Raw genomic sequence first — 12,345 nt, 5'->3', positions numbered from 1 at the left:
ATTGGGAAAAATTTTAGTCAGAGAAGTCAGGGAAGAAGAATGAATATGTCTGTGTTTCTGATGTACATCAAGATATCAAAAGTGTGTTGTAGAGAGAACTAGGGAGATATGGAGATGGCATATGATAAAGAGTATAGAGACAGAGAATGTGCTACATGTAGAGATAGAAATGTGGAAGGGTATAGAGTCTGTCCATGTCTGCCTGGCACCCTGCTGCACTTGGCCACTCTCATTCCTTTTGCATCTTTCCGCTTTCCCCACTACTTAAAAACCTGATCTCTATAGAAACGACAGTCTTGTGGAGAGCAGGTAGTGGGAGGAAGGAGGGGAAAGGAGGGGCAGCAGTTGCCTATTGCTGTACCATAAGGGGGGGAGCAGCAGGCGATGTGTTGCCTCCTCCTCACACAGCTAGTTTCTTCCCTATGCCAAAGAAAGAAGACAAACCACCCAATCAAACTCCTAGTTCTTTCTGGGACTGGTTGGGGGTGTCTCTGGGAAGAAAGGAGGAAAGGAGACTTGGAGTCAGATAACAGGAGTGAGAGGCCCTGGGTACTGCCCACCACCCTCAGTCTGAATTTGGTATTAAATACCATCAAAGCCCTCTCTTCCATCTTTGCAGTGGTAGGGGACTGTGTGTAGGATATTGCACATGCTGTCAGACTCAGTTAATTTTGATGAATTGGTTTTCTCCCCCCCCACCCTTTCTTTTTTGTTCATTGTTACAAGGGCAATTTCCCATTGCTCACTGGCTATGGGAAAGACATTTGAAAATGAAGATGATCTAAAAAGAAAATATAATAATAAATGTTTCAAGTCTCCAGCGCCACAGACCATTTCCCCAGTATCCCTGTGGCAGAATAATTATAATTATGTCTTATCCTTACGGTACCTTTGTTGTAGTTGTTCAGTCGTTTCAGTCATGTCCGACTGTTCATGACTCCATTGGGAGTTTTCTTGGCACAGATACTGGACTAGTTTGCCATTTCCTTTTCCAGCTCATTTTACAGATGAGGAAACTGAGGCCAAGAGGCTTAAGTGTCTTGCCCAGGGTCACACAGCTAGGAAGTGTCTGAGTATTTGAAATCAGGAAGATGAATCTTTCTGATTTCAGACTTGGCATTCTATCCATTGCACCATCTAGCTGCCCCACTTATGGTACCTAGGCACAATTATTAGACATTAGTTTGATCATCTACCTTGGGAACTATGGGATGCTCAGGTCTGTTTCTAGGACAAGTGTGTATGTGTTTGTGAGAGAGAGACAGAGAGACAGACAGAGACAGAAACAGAGACAGAGATATGTGAAAGAGAAATTTAGAGTTTTTGTCAAGTTTTTTAATCTTAGGTTCACCAACTAACTTCTTACGTGACCTTGGATAAATCATCCCCCTTAGATAAACCCTTTTCCTTCTTCAGAACTCAGTTTCCTCAGCTGTAAATTGAGGGGTTAAACTAGATGATCTCTAAAGTCCCTTCTAGCTTTGATTGCTTGAAATAAAACATTTCTGTGCTCCACAACTCCCAGGTGGAAGGTTGGGTGGACAAATAGCTTTAGTGGAGACACAATCTAGACCAGGGAATCAGCATTCAGCTGTCTATGGGCTCAGTAAAGGAGTGTTCTTAAGGCTGTGAATATGTCTGGTATAGTGGAAAGAACCCTAGACTTACAAGGCTGCATTCAAATCCCAATTCCCCTTTTTTACTGGCTCCATAGGTTGGACATCCTTTTCCCCTTTCAGCCTGTTTCCTCAGTTTGCAAGGTGAGGGTAAAAATTGTTTCACAGGGCTGTTGTACAGAAGGACCTTTGGGTAAACTTCTGTCTAATTTGAGCTGTTACTGTTAGCATCATACATGCTTGTTTCTCTAACACTGCATAACCAGGGGTAGGTTTGAACAAGTTTCTTTAAAGACCTGTACAGGCAGCCCTGGGCTGACACTGGAGGATTCTGCAAGCACCTGGTTAGGAGGTACCCTCAAGAGGTGGTGCTCAAAGAATGACCTAAGATACTCAGTTCTTAGAGCATCCAGGATGTCTTTGTAGAGAGACAGTGAGGATCCTAAGAATAATGATAAAAGCTTACACTGATATACTGTTTTACAGTAACACAGTGTGTTCTCAAATTCCTTTTCTCATCTCTTGTACATCATTGCCCTGTACATCTCTCATCACTATGCTTTGGCATAGGTTGTCACCTGTGTCTGGAATTCATTCCTTTTTCGTCTCAGAGCAGTAGAACACGTTGCTTCCTTCAGAGCTAAGCTTACGTTCTACAGGAAAACTTTCCTAATGGCCTCCATCCTTAAATTACCCAATGTTGGGGATCTCTGACCAACCTCCCAGTCCAGGATGTAATCCCAAGAAGTAAGAGACATATTAAGGAGGTGTTAAACTGAGTGTAAAGACTTATCCCTTTATAAAGAATGAAAAATTTCCTTAATTGAATTGGAATTGGCAGCTACCATTGACAAATTGAAGACTTGCCACACCTCTGGTCACACTTTAAAAGCTGGATTGCCAACTCTGCAGGCAAGAAGTCAGTAGTGGAGGAAGAGTCTAACCTAACCTCTAGTAAGGAATCAAATTTAACATCTTGGTGAGGAAAGGAGAGGATATCACTCTCTCTCCCAATGACACTGGTGCTTTTCAGTGGAACTATTCTACTAGTAGGATATACAGAATTCATAAAGGCTAAGTTTTGAAAGTCTCAGTCTCCAGAAGGAAAGGGACATAGGCAAAATTCAAGACAAAAAGCAGTTTCAAAGAGGGATACCTTTGATAACAGAAAAGAGAGTTTACTGTGGATTTAAGAAAAATTAGCCTTTTTTCTCTTTGTATTCCAAGTGTCTAGTACAAGGTAGGGGATGAATGATTGATTTCAAGTATTATCATAGCTCTGTGTAACCTTAGACAAGTCACTTAGGATCGTAAGATTAAGGATTTACAGCTAGAAGCAACCACTGTTGTCTGTAGCAGAAATACTTAACCTGAAATCCATAAATTAAAAAAAATCCTAACTATTGCTGGGGTGGTTTTTTGTGCAGAGGCAATTGTGGTTAAGTGACTTGCTCAGGGTCACACAGCTCATAAGTATCTGAGGCTAGATTTGAACTAAGATCCTCCTGACTTTAGGGTCAGTGCTCTATCCACTGTGTCCCCTAGCTGCCTCCATAACTGTATTTCAATGTAATTGGTTTCCTTTAAAATCTTATTCATTTTGTTTTATGCATTTTAAAACATTATTCTGAGAAGGGGCCCACAGGCCTCACCCAGATGCCAAAGGAGACCATAACACAAACAATGGTTAAGGAACCCCTGATCTGTTGTGTATAGCATTACAGATTGAGAGGTCATATAATCCAGTCCTTTCATTTTACAGAGGAAAAGTGAGTCTAGAGAGGTGAAGGTAGAGACTGGATCAGAGAAAACCAAACATCTAAGACTCAGACCCATAATGTCTGACTCTGAATCCAATATTCTTGATACTATACCACGTTCAGCTTGTGGGACCTGAACATCTAGTCACATCAAATCATCAGTGATTTATTAAGTGCCTGCTATGTGCCAGGCACAGTGTTAAGCTCTGGAGAAACAAAGAAAGGCCTAAAATAGTCCCTGATCTCATTCAGGTCACTGGCTAATAGGGGAAACAACATACAAACAACCATGCACCAGAAATATATATATATATATATATATACACATATGTATGTATATATATATATATATATATGATAATATAATCTAAGAGGTGATAATATAGGAGGTAAGGCTGAAGATTAAGAGGCACTAAGGGAACAGTTAGGTTCCACAGTGAGTAGAGTACCAGCCCTGGAGTAAGGAAGACCTGAGTTCAAATGTGGCCTCAGACACTTGACACACTTACTAGCTGCGTGACCTTGGATAAGTCACTTAACCAAAATTGCCTTGCCTTTCCCCTTCCAAGAAAAAAGAAAAAAAAGCACTAAGAAAGACTTCTTGCAGGAAGTTGGACTTTCACTGAGACCTGAAAGGAAGCAGGGATGGCAGGAGATGATGATGATGATGGTGGTGATGATGATGATGATGATGATGAGAGGTCCAGGCATGAGAGATAGCCAGTAAAAATCCTGGAGTTAGTTTCACTTGAGGAACAATAGCAAGGAGGTCAGTGTTGCTACATTGTTGCAAAGGTACTTGAGGGGAGCAAAGTATGTGTAAGAAGACTGGAAAAAGTGGGAAGAGGTCAAGAACTTTAAAAGCCAAATGGAGGATTTCATATTTGATTGTGGAAGTAATAGAGAACCATGGAGTTTATTGAATGGAAGAGTGACATGGTCAAACACGCTCTCTAGGAAGATCAACCTGACAGCTGAGTGGAGTGGCTGGGGAGAGACTTAAGGCAAGGAGACCAACCAGCAGGTCATTGCAATAGTCAAGGTGTGAGGTGATGAAAGCCTGCACCAGGGTGGCGAAAGTTTCAGAGGAGAGAAAAGGGCCTGCGTGAGTTGTTATGAAGGTAGAAATAATAAAATTTGGCCACAGATTGGGTATGGGAGATAAGAAAGAGTGAAGAGTCAAGGATGTTTTGAGGTTTTGAGCCTGGGTGACTGGGAGGATCAAGTCCAATCATCTTATTTTATCCAAGAGGATGCTAAGAGTTCAGTGATGCTATCCTCATTTAACCAATGGGGAAACTCACCTGACAAGGATCAGAGAACATGATTTAGCTAGAATCAAAGTCTGTAACAATTGGCAGAGACAGAATTCAAACCCAGAGTTTCTGATTTCAAACCCAGTATTTTTTCCATTATTTCACTCTGACCTCTAAGAGGAAGTGCACAGAGCTGCTGCTATGCCAAGGCTCTGAGGAACAGCAGGCAGTCCCCACTGTGCCTGATAGCAATGATACAACCATCCACGTCCTTTTCTGAATGAGCTCACACAATGACAATGTCATGGACACACAAGACCTCTTCTCCCAAGGTCAGTCAGTCCTTCTCAGGTTCTCCACCTCCGTCATCCTCAATTCTTTCCTTTTTTTCCTCCCATATCTAATCAGTTATCAAATCTGGTTAGTTCTGCAATAAAAACATCTCTCAGATCGGTCCTCTTATTTCTATTCATACAACTAACAACCCCATCACTTCAGACCTGAACTATTGCAGTTGCCCTGTATACAATCTAAAGAGGCATCTAGATGTCAAAGTGAATAAAGCATGGAGCTTGGAGTCAGGAAGACTCATCTTCCTGAGTTCAAATGTGGCCTCAGACACTTACTAGCTTTTTGACCTTGGGCAATTCATTTCACCCTGTTTGCCTCAGTTTTCTCATCTGTCAAATGAGCTGGAGAAGGAGATGGCAAACCACCCCAGTATCTTTTCCAAGATACCCTAAATGGGGTCACAAAGAGTTGCACATGACTGAAATGACTGAACAACATTTAGTCTAAAACATATTGACAAATAGTGAGTTTTCTTTCCTTCTCCTCAACTCCCAAGACTTAAACACTAAACTCACATATATCTGCACACATACTTAGTTCAATGCAAGTTGTACTAAGTACCTACTATGGGCAAAGCACTGAAATAGCTCCTAGGGACAGAGTATGAGCTCATACTCTACTGGGGAGAAAGGCAACAAGCAAACAGAAACATATGATACATGATAGAATGTGATCAAGGCAAAGGAGAAATTCAAACTTGAGAAGGGAGAAAACATTTTAAGCTGCATTGCTAGGTGAAGGAGTGGATAGAGCACTGACCTTGGAATCAGGAAGACCCATCTTCCTGAGTTCAAATCTGATCTTAGGCACTTAATAACTATGTGACCTTGGACAAATCACTTCACCCTGTTTGCCTCAGTTTCCTCATCTGTCAAATGAGCTGGAGAAGGAAATGACAAACCATTCTGATATCTTTGCCAAGAAGACCCCAAATGAGGTCATTTAGAGCTGGACATGAATCATCAGCAGCAATAATAGCTAGCATTTCTGTAGCGCTTTAGAATTTGCAAAATGCTTTGCATGTTATCTTACTTGATCCTATTAAATGAGCAAGGGGTTGTCAGTTATCCTTTCAGTTACTGTCTAGTAAACATTGAGTTGCCTGGATCACAGAATCAGAGAGTGTCCAAGCTGGAAGGGACTTCCAGGAGAAGCTGTCTGGTCCAACCTGGACCATCCAGTCTAACCCATCTTAACTTTGGAATTCCAGCATCTTTCCTTATCCTCTGGAATAGTTCAATTCAAGCTTTAGAGTATCCTCTCATTCTGTTATAAGCTCCTTGAAGGTAGGGACTGTCTTTTGACTCTTTTTGTATCCCCAACACTTAGCATAGTGTCTGGTACATAGTGTTGTTGTTCAGTCACGTCTGACTCTTCATCACCCTATTTGGAGTTTTCTTGGCAAAGATACTGGAGTACTTTGCCATTTATTTCTCCAGCTCATTTGACAGATGAGGAAACAGGGTTCAGTGACTTGCCCAGGGTCCCACAGCTAGTAAGTGTCTGAGACTACATTTGAACTCAGGAAGATGAGTCTTCCTGACTCTAGGTCTGGCGCTCTATCTACTTCTCCATCTAGCCACCCATAATAGTAGACACATAGTAGGAGGTAAAAATAAATGTTTATTAACTAACTGACTCTCCTCAGTCCTAATCAACCCTCTTCTGTCTCCTTTCCTGGATCACCAAGCATATTGTATTCACTATGCATGGTTATAGACTGGAGTTCTGTCATGGGCTCTGTTCTCTTTTGTCTTCATGCTCCCTTGGTGATTTCATCAGCTCCCATGAATCCAGCTATCATCTCTATACACATGACTCCCAGAATAAATCCAGCCCTAGTCTCTCTCTTGAGTTCTAGTCCCACATCCAACTGTCCTCTGGACATAGTCAACTATGTGTGACTTTGGGCAATCACTAAACCCTTCTGGATTTTGATTTCCTCATCTGTAAAATGTGAGTCTAAATCTTCTGCTCTAGGTCCAAAGCTCCTCTCCCCTGCCCTGACTCTCCCCTCTTCTTTGATATCCTGTTTCTGTCACAGGCACTGCCGTTTTTTGAGTCACCCAGGTTTGATAGAGTTCAGAGTCATTTTAACTCTGCTGTGTTAACCAACTCCTGGTATTTTCACTGGTTGTTTCCCAGAACAAATTCTCTCCTTCCTCTTTACTTCCTTCAGGTCTCAACTAAAGTCTCACCTTCTACAAGAAACCTTTCTCGTCTTTCTTAATCTTAATACACCTTCCTTCTTCTCAAATTTATCCTTTCCATAGCCCCTTTGTGGTCTGCACATTGTTTCCCCTGTTAGACAGTAAGCTCCTTGAGAATAGATACTGTTTTTTGTTTTTAGTCAGTCAATAAACATTAAGTGCCTACTGTGTGCCAGTCACTGAGCTAAGTTCTGAGAATACAAAAAGAGGTGAAAGATGGTCCCTGCCCTCAAGGAGTTTACAATCTAAGGAGGGGGACAAGCAAACAAGTTATATACAACATACAAAGGAATTAATACAAAGAGGGAAGCCACCAGAATTTAGAAGGATTGGGAAAAGCTTCTGGTAGAAGAGCGGATTTTAGTTGGGACTTGGAGGGAGCCAGGAAGTACAGATGAGGAGGGAGAGCTTTCCAGGCATGGAAGACAAATGCCTAGAGCAGAGAGATAAAATGTCTTGTTTATAGAACAGCAAGGAGGCCAATGTCACTAATTGTGTGTACCCAGACTTTAGCACAGGGCCTGGCACATAATGGGTGCTTTATAAATGCTTATTGAGCCTCTCTTTCTCTCTTTTCCCTTCCCTCTCTCTTTCATTATCTCTCTCTGTCTCTCTGTCTCTCTTTCTTAATCTGTTTCTCTCTCCCCCTAGTTAATAATCCCTTGTAAGAAACCAAAAAAGAAAAGAAAAAATAAGAAATTGGAAAAATTGTCTCTGCTTTGCACAGAATAGTCACTTTAATAAATGCTAGTTGACTGACTGACTGCTTTCCTCCATCACACTCAACCAGTCATCATGTCTTGTGCTTCTACTGCCACAAGATATCTCCCATCAGTCTCCTCCATTCCTACAGCATCACTTTAGTTCATTTTCTCATTACCTCTCCCGGAGCTATCAAAATAATCTCCTCATTGGTGTCTCTACTTCCAGCCTCTCCCCTCTCCAATCCATTCCCCCATACAGTGGCCAAAGTGATATTCCTAAAGCAAAAGTGATCACATCACTCCCTGGCTCCAAATGCTCCAACTGCTTCCTCTTGATAAAGCCTCTAGGATGAAATATGAACTCCTCTGTAAGATTTTTACAGCCCCTTACAATCTGGCGCCAGCTTACCCTGCCAGGCTTATTTCACATTGCACCCCTTCCTGGAATCTGTGTTACAAGCAAATTGGCCCCTACTTGCTGTTGCCCACATAGGACGTTCTTTCTCTGTCTCTCTCTTCTGTACCTTTGTGCAGGCTGTCTCCCAATCCCATAATGCACTCCTTCCTCACCTCCACGTCCCTTAGAATTTCTTCCTTCAAGACTGGAACAAAAGCTATGCAATCCCATGCAATTCTCTCATTCAAAAATAAGCTCTTTGAAGGCAGGGACTGCCCTTTATCTTTCTGTTTCCCCAGCTTAATGGGGACAGTTAAGTGGCACAGGGGGTAGAGAGTTAGACCTGGAGTTAGGAAAACCTGGGTTCAAATCCGACCTCAGGCACTTACTAGCTGTGTGACCCTGGGCAAGTCACCTAACCCCATTTATCTCAGTTTCCTCATTTGTAAAAGTTAGCTGGAGAAGGAAATAGCAAACTACTCCTGTATCTTTGTCAAGGAAACCCTAATGGGGTCATGGAGAGTTGGACAGGACTGAATAACAATTATAAAACAAAATAAAATGGGCTTAATGAACACTTTTACACCTGACTATGTGAACCTCCTCTCGGAGACTAGAGTCTTCCCCTTCCAATTATTTCCTATCTACTTTTACTAACCTATGGACCAGTGTGATGAAATGTTCCTTGAAGGTTGGGAGCATTTAATTTGTGTCTGTATACCCTGAACTTCACTAGCCTAGTGCCTGCAGCACAGTAGACTCTTAATAAACAATTGTGGAATGAATGGTCTCTGCAGCCCTTTAGATTTCAGCTCTAATGGGTATCCTTCCCCTTCCACACCTCCTTCCACAGATTTCAACTCTAATGGATGTCCTTCCTCCATACACACCCTTTGCCTTTATGGAAGCATATTAAAAATCCTTTTAGTTCAAATGAAATGTTAAGAAATAAATATTTCTCTTGTCTAAGTTCTTCTAGATTAGCTTGGAAGAAAGAAAGTTTACTGGTAAATATAATAAATTTAAATATAACAAATATAAAGAAGTATTAAATATATAATACATTTTTAAAATTTTTAGGAAACAATCCCTTCCACTAAAATCCTTTTTTCTTAGACCTAATTTTCCCACCCCACCCCCTTTACTTAAGAAGGTTAAGAACAACAAAAGAAGTTACAAACAAAAACTAAGATACAGGAAAATGAATTAAGGGTGATCATCGGAGGAGCAACTGGAAATACCTTTGATTCAGTCAAGATTTTAGCTTTCTCCCATCCCCTGGAGGGTTAGAGTTGTGACCCATTTAAGGCTTCCTCCTGATTTCTCTCTTTCTGGATGGGATTAGGATGTTGATGTGAGAGAGGAGGCCCTTTTGATTACTCCTGGTCCCAGGTGACAGCTGAAGGAGAGTCCTTGAGAGAAATGGTCAAATGTGGCTATGTGATTTTAGAAGCTTGATTCTCCTGGGGGCATAGGAAAGATTAAGTGATTATTAGTTCTATTAGATTAGATGGAATGTAAATACAGCATTTTATCATATTCATTCAGTTAACCTGCATTTATATGCAGCAAGGTGGATATGGATAGAGAGCTGGATATGTGGTAAGGAAGACCTGAGGTCAATTCTTCCCTAGGACACTACTATCTGTGTGACCCTGAGCAAGTCATGTGACCCGTGTCTACTTTAGATTCCTCATATATAAAATGAGTAAATAAATAGCACCTGTCTCCCAAGGTGGTTGTGAAGATCAAATGAGATGATGGTGGTGGTGGTGATGATGATGATGATGATGATATTTATACAGTGCTTACTATGTGCAAGGAACCATGCTAAGTGTTTTAACATTTTCAATCTCATTTGATCCTGAGATAACATTTGTAAGGTGTTTTTGCCAACCTTAAAGTGTTATGTAAATGCTTTTGTTGTGTCATTTCAGTCATGTGCAACTCTTCATGACCCCATTTGGGGTTTTCTTGACAAAGATACTGGAGTGATTCGCCATTTCCTTCTCCAGCTTATTTTACAGATGAGGAAACCAAGGCAAACAGGATTAAGTGACTTGACCAGGGTTACACAACTAGGAAGTGTAAGTGTCTGAGGCTGGATTTGAACTCAGGTCTTCTTGCCTCTAGGCTAGGGGCTCTATCCACTGAACTACCTAGCTTCCCTATGTAAAATGCTAGTTATTATTATTCATTAAAACTTATTATGTGCCAGATACTATCCTTAGTACTGGCCATAAAAAGATAGGCAAAAACCTGGTTCTTACTTTCAAGGTGTTCCAGTGGGGGAAATGACATATAAAGAACTATGTTCATAAAAGATATATTCATTGTCAGTAAGAAGTAATAATATGACACTTTCTGTGGTCAAGATTCCTAGAAATGTTACTTCAGAATGTTTTAAATCAAAAAGAGATGTCTGAGTGCCAAGGAGACATGTCAATTTAGATGTCAATCTCTTTCTAGACTAGAAATACATGGATTGCCCATATGTAACCTATATCAAATTGCTTATCATTTTACGGAGGGAGGGAGAAAATTTGCAACTCAACATTTTTTAAAAAATGAATGTTAAAAATTGTCTTTATATGTGATTGGAAAAAATATAAACTAGAAATACTTGGATTAAGTGGATAATGTATTAATAAAAGGCATTTCTGGCAGACTTGTGCCTAAAACAGAGTATAGTCTTATTTTTTTTCTTCAGCACTTTGGAAATCTCAACTAAAAATGAAATCTCTTTTTACCCTGATTTTATAGGACTCGGGGGCCCAGACAGTAAGAGACACAGGACAAAGACACCAAGCCAACCTGCCAAACCCTTCTCTTTTACGGCACCACTTACCTTCCCAGGCTGGGTACTGCTTATCCGCCACAGATCAATCAGTGGGTGCAACAAGTATGCCAGGGAATTCTGTCTCTTACTCCCTCCTCCTTGGTTCCAGTGACCAGACATCCTAAGTTTTTCTAGATAGTTCCAATTTCAAGAAAACAAAATGCAGTTCTAATAAGACTTTGTAACAGGAATATCCTCTGTTACACCATGTAGAACAACTTTTAGTAGACAATGTATCCATGGATTTAAAAAAAAAGTATCCTGGTAACCCCCTGCATCTATAGCATGTTCATTTGTAGATGTTCTCAACTATCAATTGTCACCGTTTGGTGATAACAGTTGTCACAATCAATATGAGAATGTATCCCCTCTACTCCCTTCGTGGGTTATGGATACTGAATGAGACCATCAAGTATGGGAAGATATCTAGAATTGATATGTTCTCTATTAAAATTTGCAAAGCACTTCCAAAGTGCTTTAAAATGAATACATTTCATGATCCCATTTAAGGATCCTGATAAAGTTATTAGTTAGGTTCTATAGGTACTTATAGATGAGATAACTGAGGCTCAGAGTAGTTCGGAGAGACCATGATCACAGACCTACAGACCCTTAGGGACAGAATTCAAATCCAGGTCTTCCTGAATTCTCTATCTTTTCCTACAACCTGCCTGCCATAAAAGCACAACACCTTTTCCCTGGGGAGAAAAAAAGATGGCACATAAGATGAGTGCATCATGGTCCTGGAGACTGTTGATCCCAAATAAAGTGACCTCCAGAATTTGAAGACAAGATCAGAAGATGGCATTCCTCCAGAAAATACAATTGAGATAAAATTGACAAAGATTCTCTCCTAAATAGATGTTGTATAGATATAATACTGGTAAGGTAAGGTAACTCTGAAGACTGCATTAGGAAGTCACCTAACCAATGCAAGTGTAATTGCTGTAAGAGGGATTGTAGCCTTGGAAACTGTAACAGGTTAATAACAGAGGAAAATAGAAGTGAGAAGGTATGTGGTCTGCCCAGAGTCTGGAGAAAAGCAGTCATAGAATTAAGAATTTCTCAGTCTCCCGAACTGCAAAGGTCCACATAGTATGCTCAGATTCTAGAGGACAGGTTTCAGTTATTTAGCTAGAATGCCCTGAGAGCTGAAAAGAGCAAGTCATCCTTCTACAATAGCTTAATGGAAATGCCCCTGTAATAATACCC

Source organism: Notamacropus eugenii, chromosome 2, assembly GCF_028372415.1.
Source record: "Notamacropus eugenii isolate mMacEug1 chromosome 2, mMacEug1.pri_v2, whole genome shotgun sequence".
Classification (NCBI taxonomy): Eukaryota; Metazoa; Chordata; class Mammalia; order Diprotodontia; family Macropodidae; genus Notamacropus; species Notamacropus eugenii.
Note: the sequence above shows the minus strand (reverse complement) of the source record.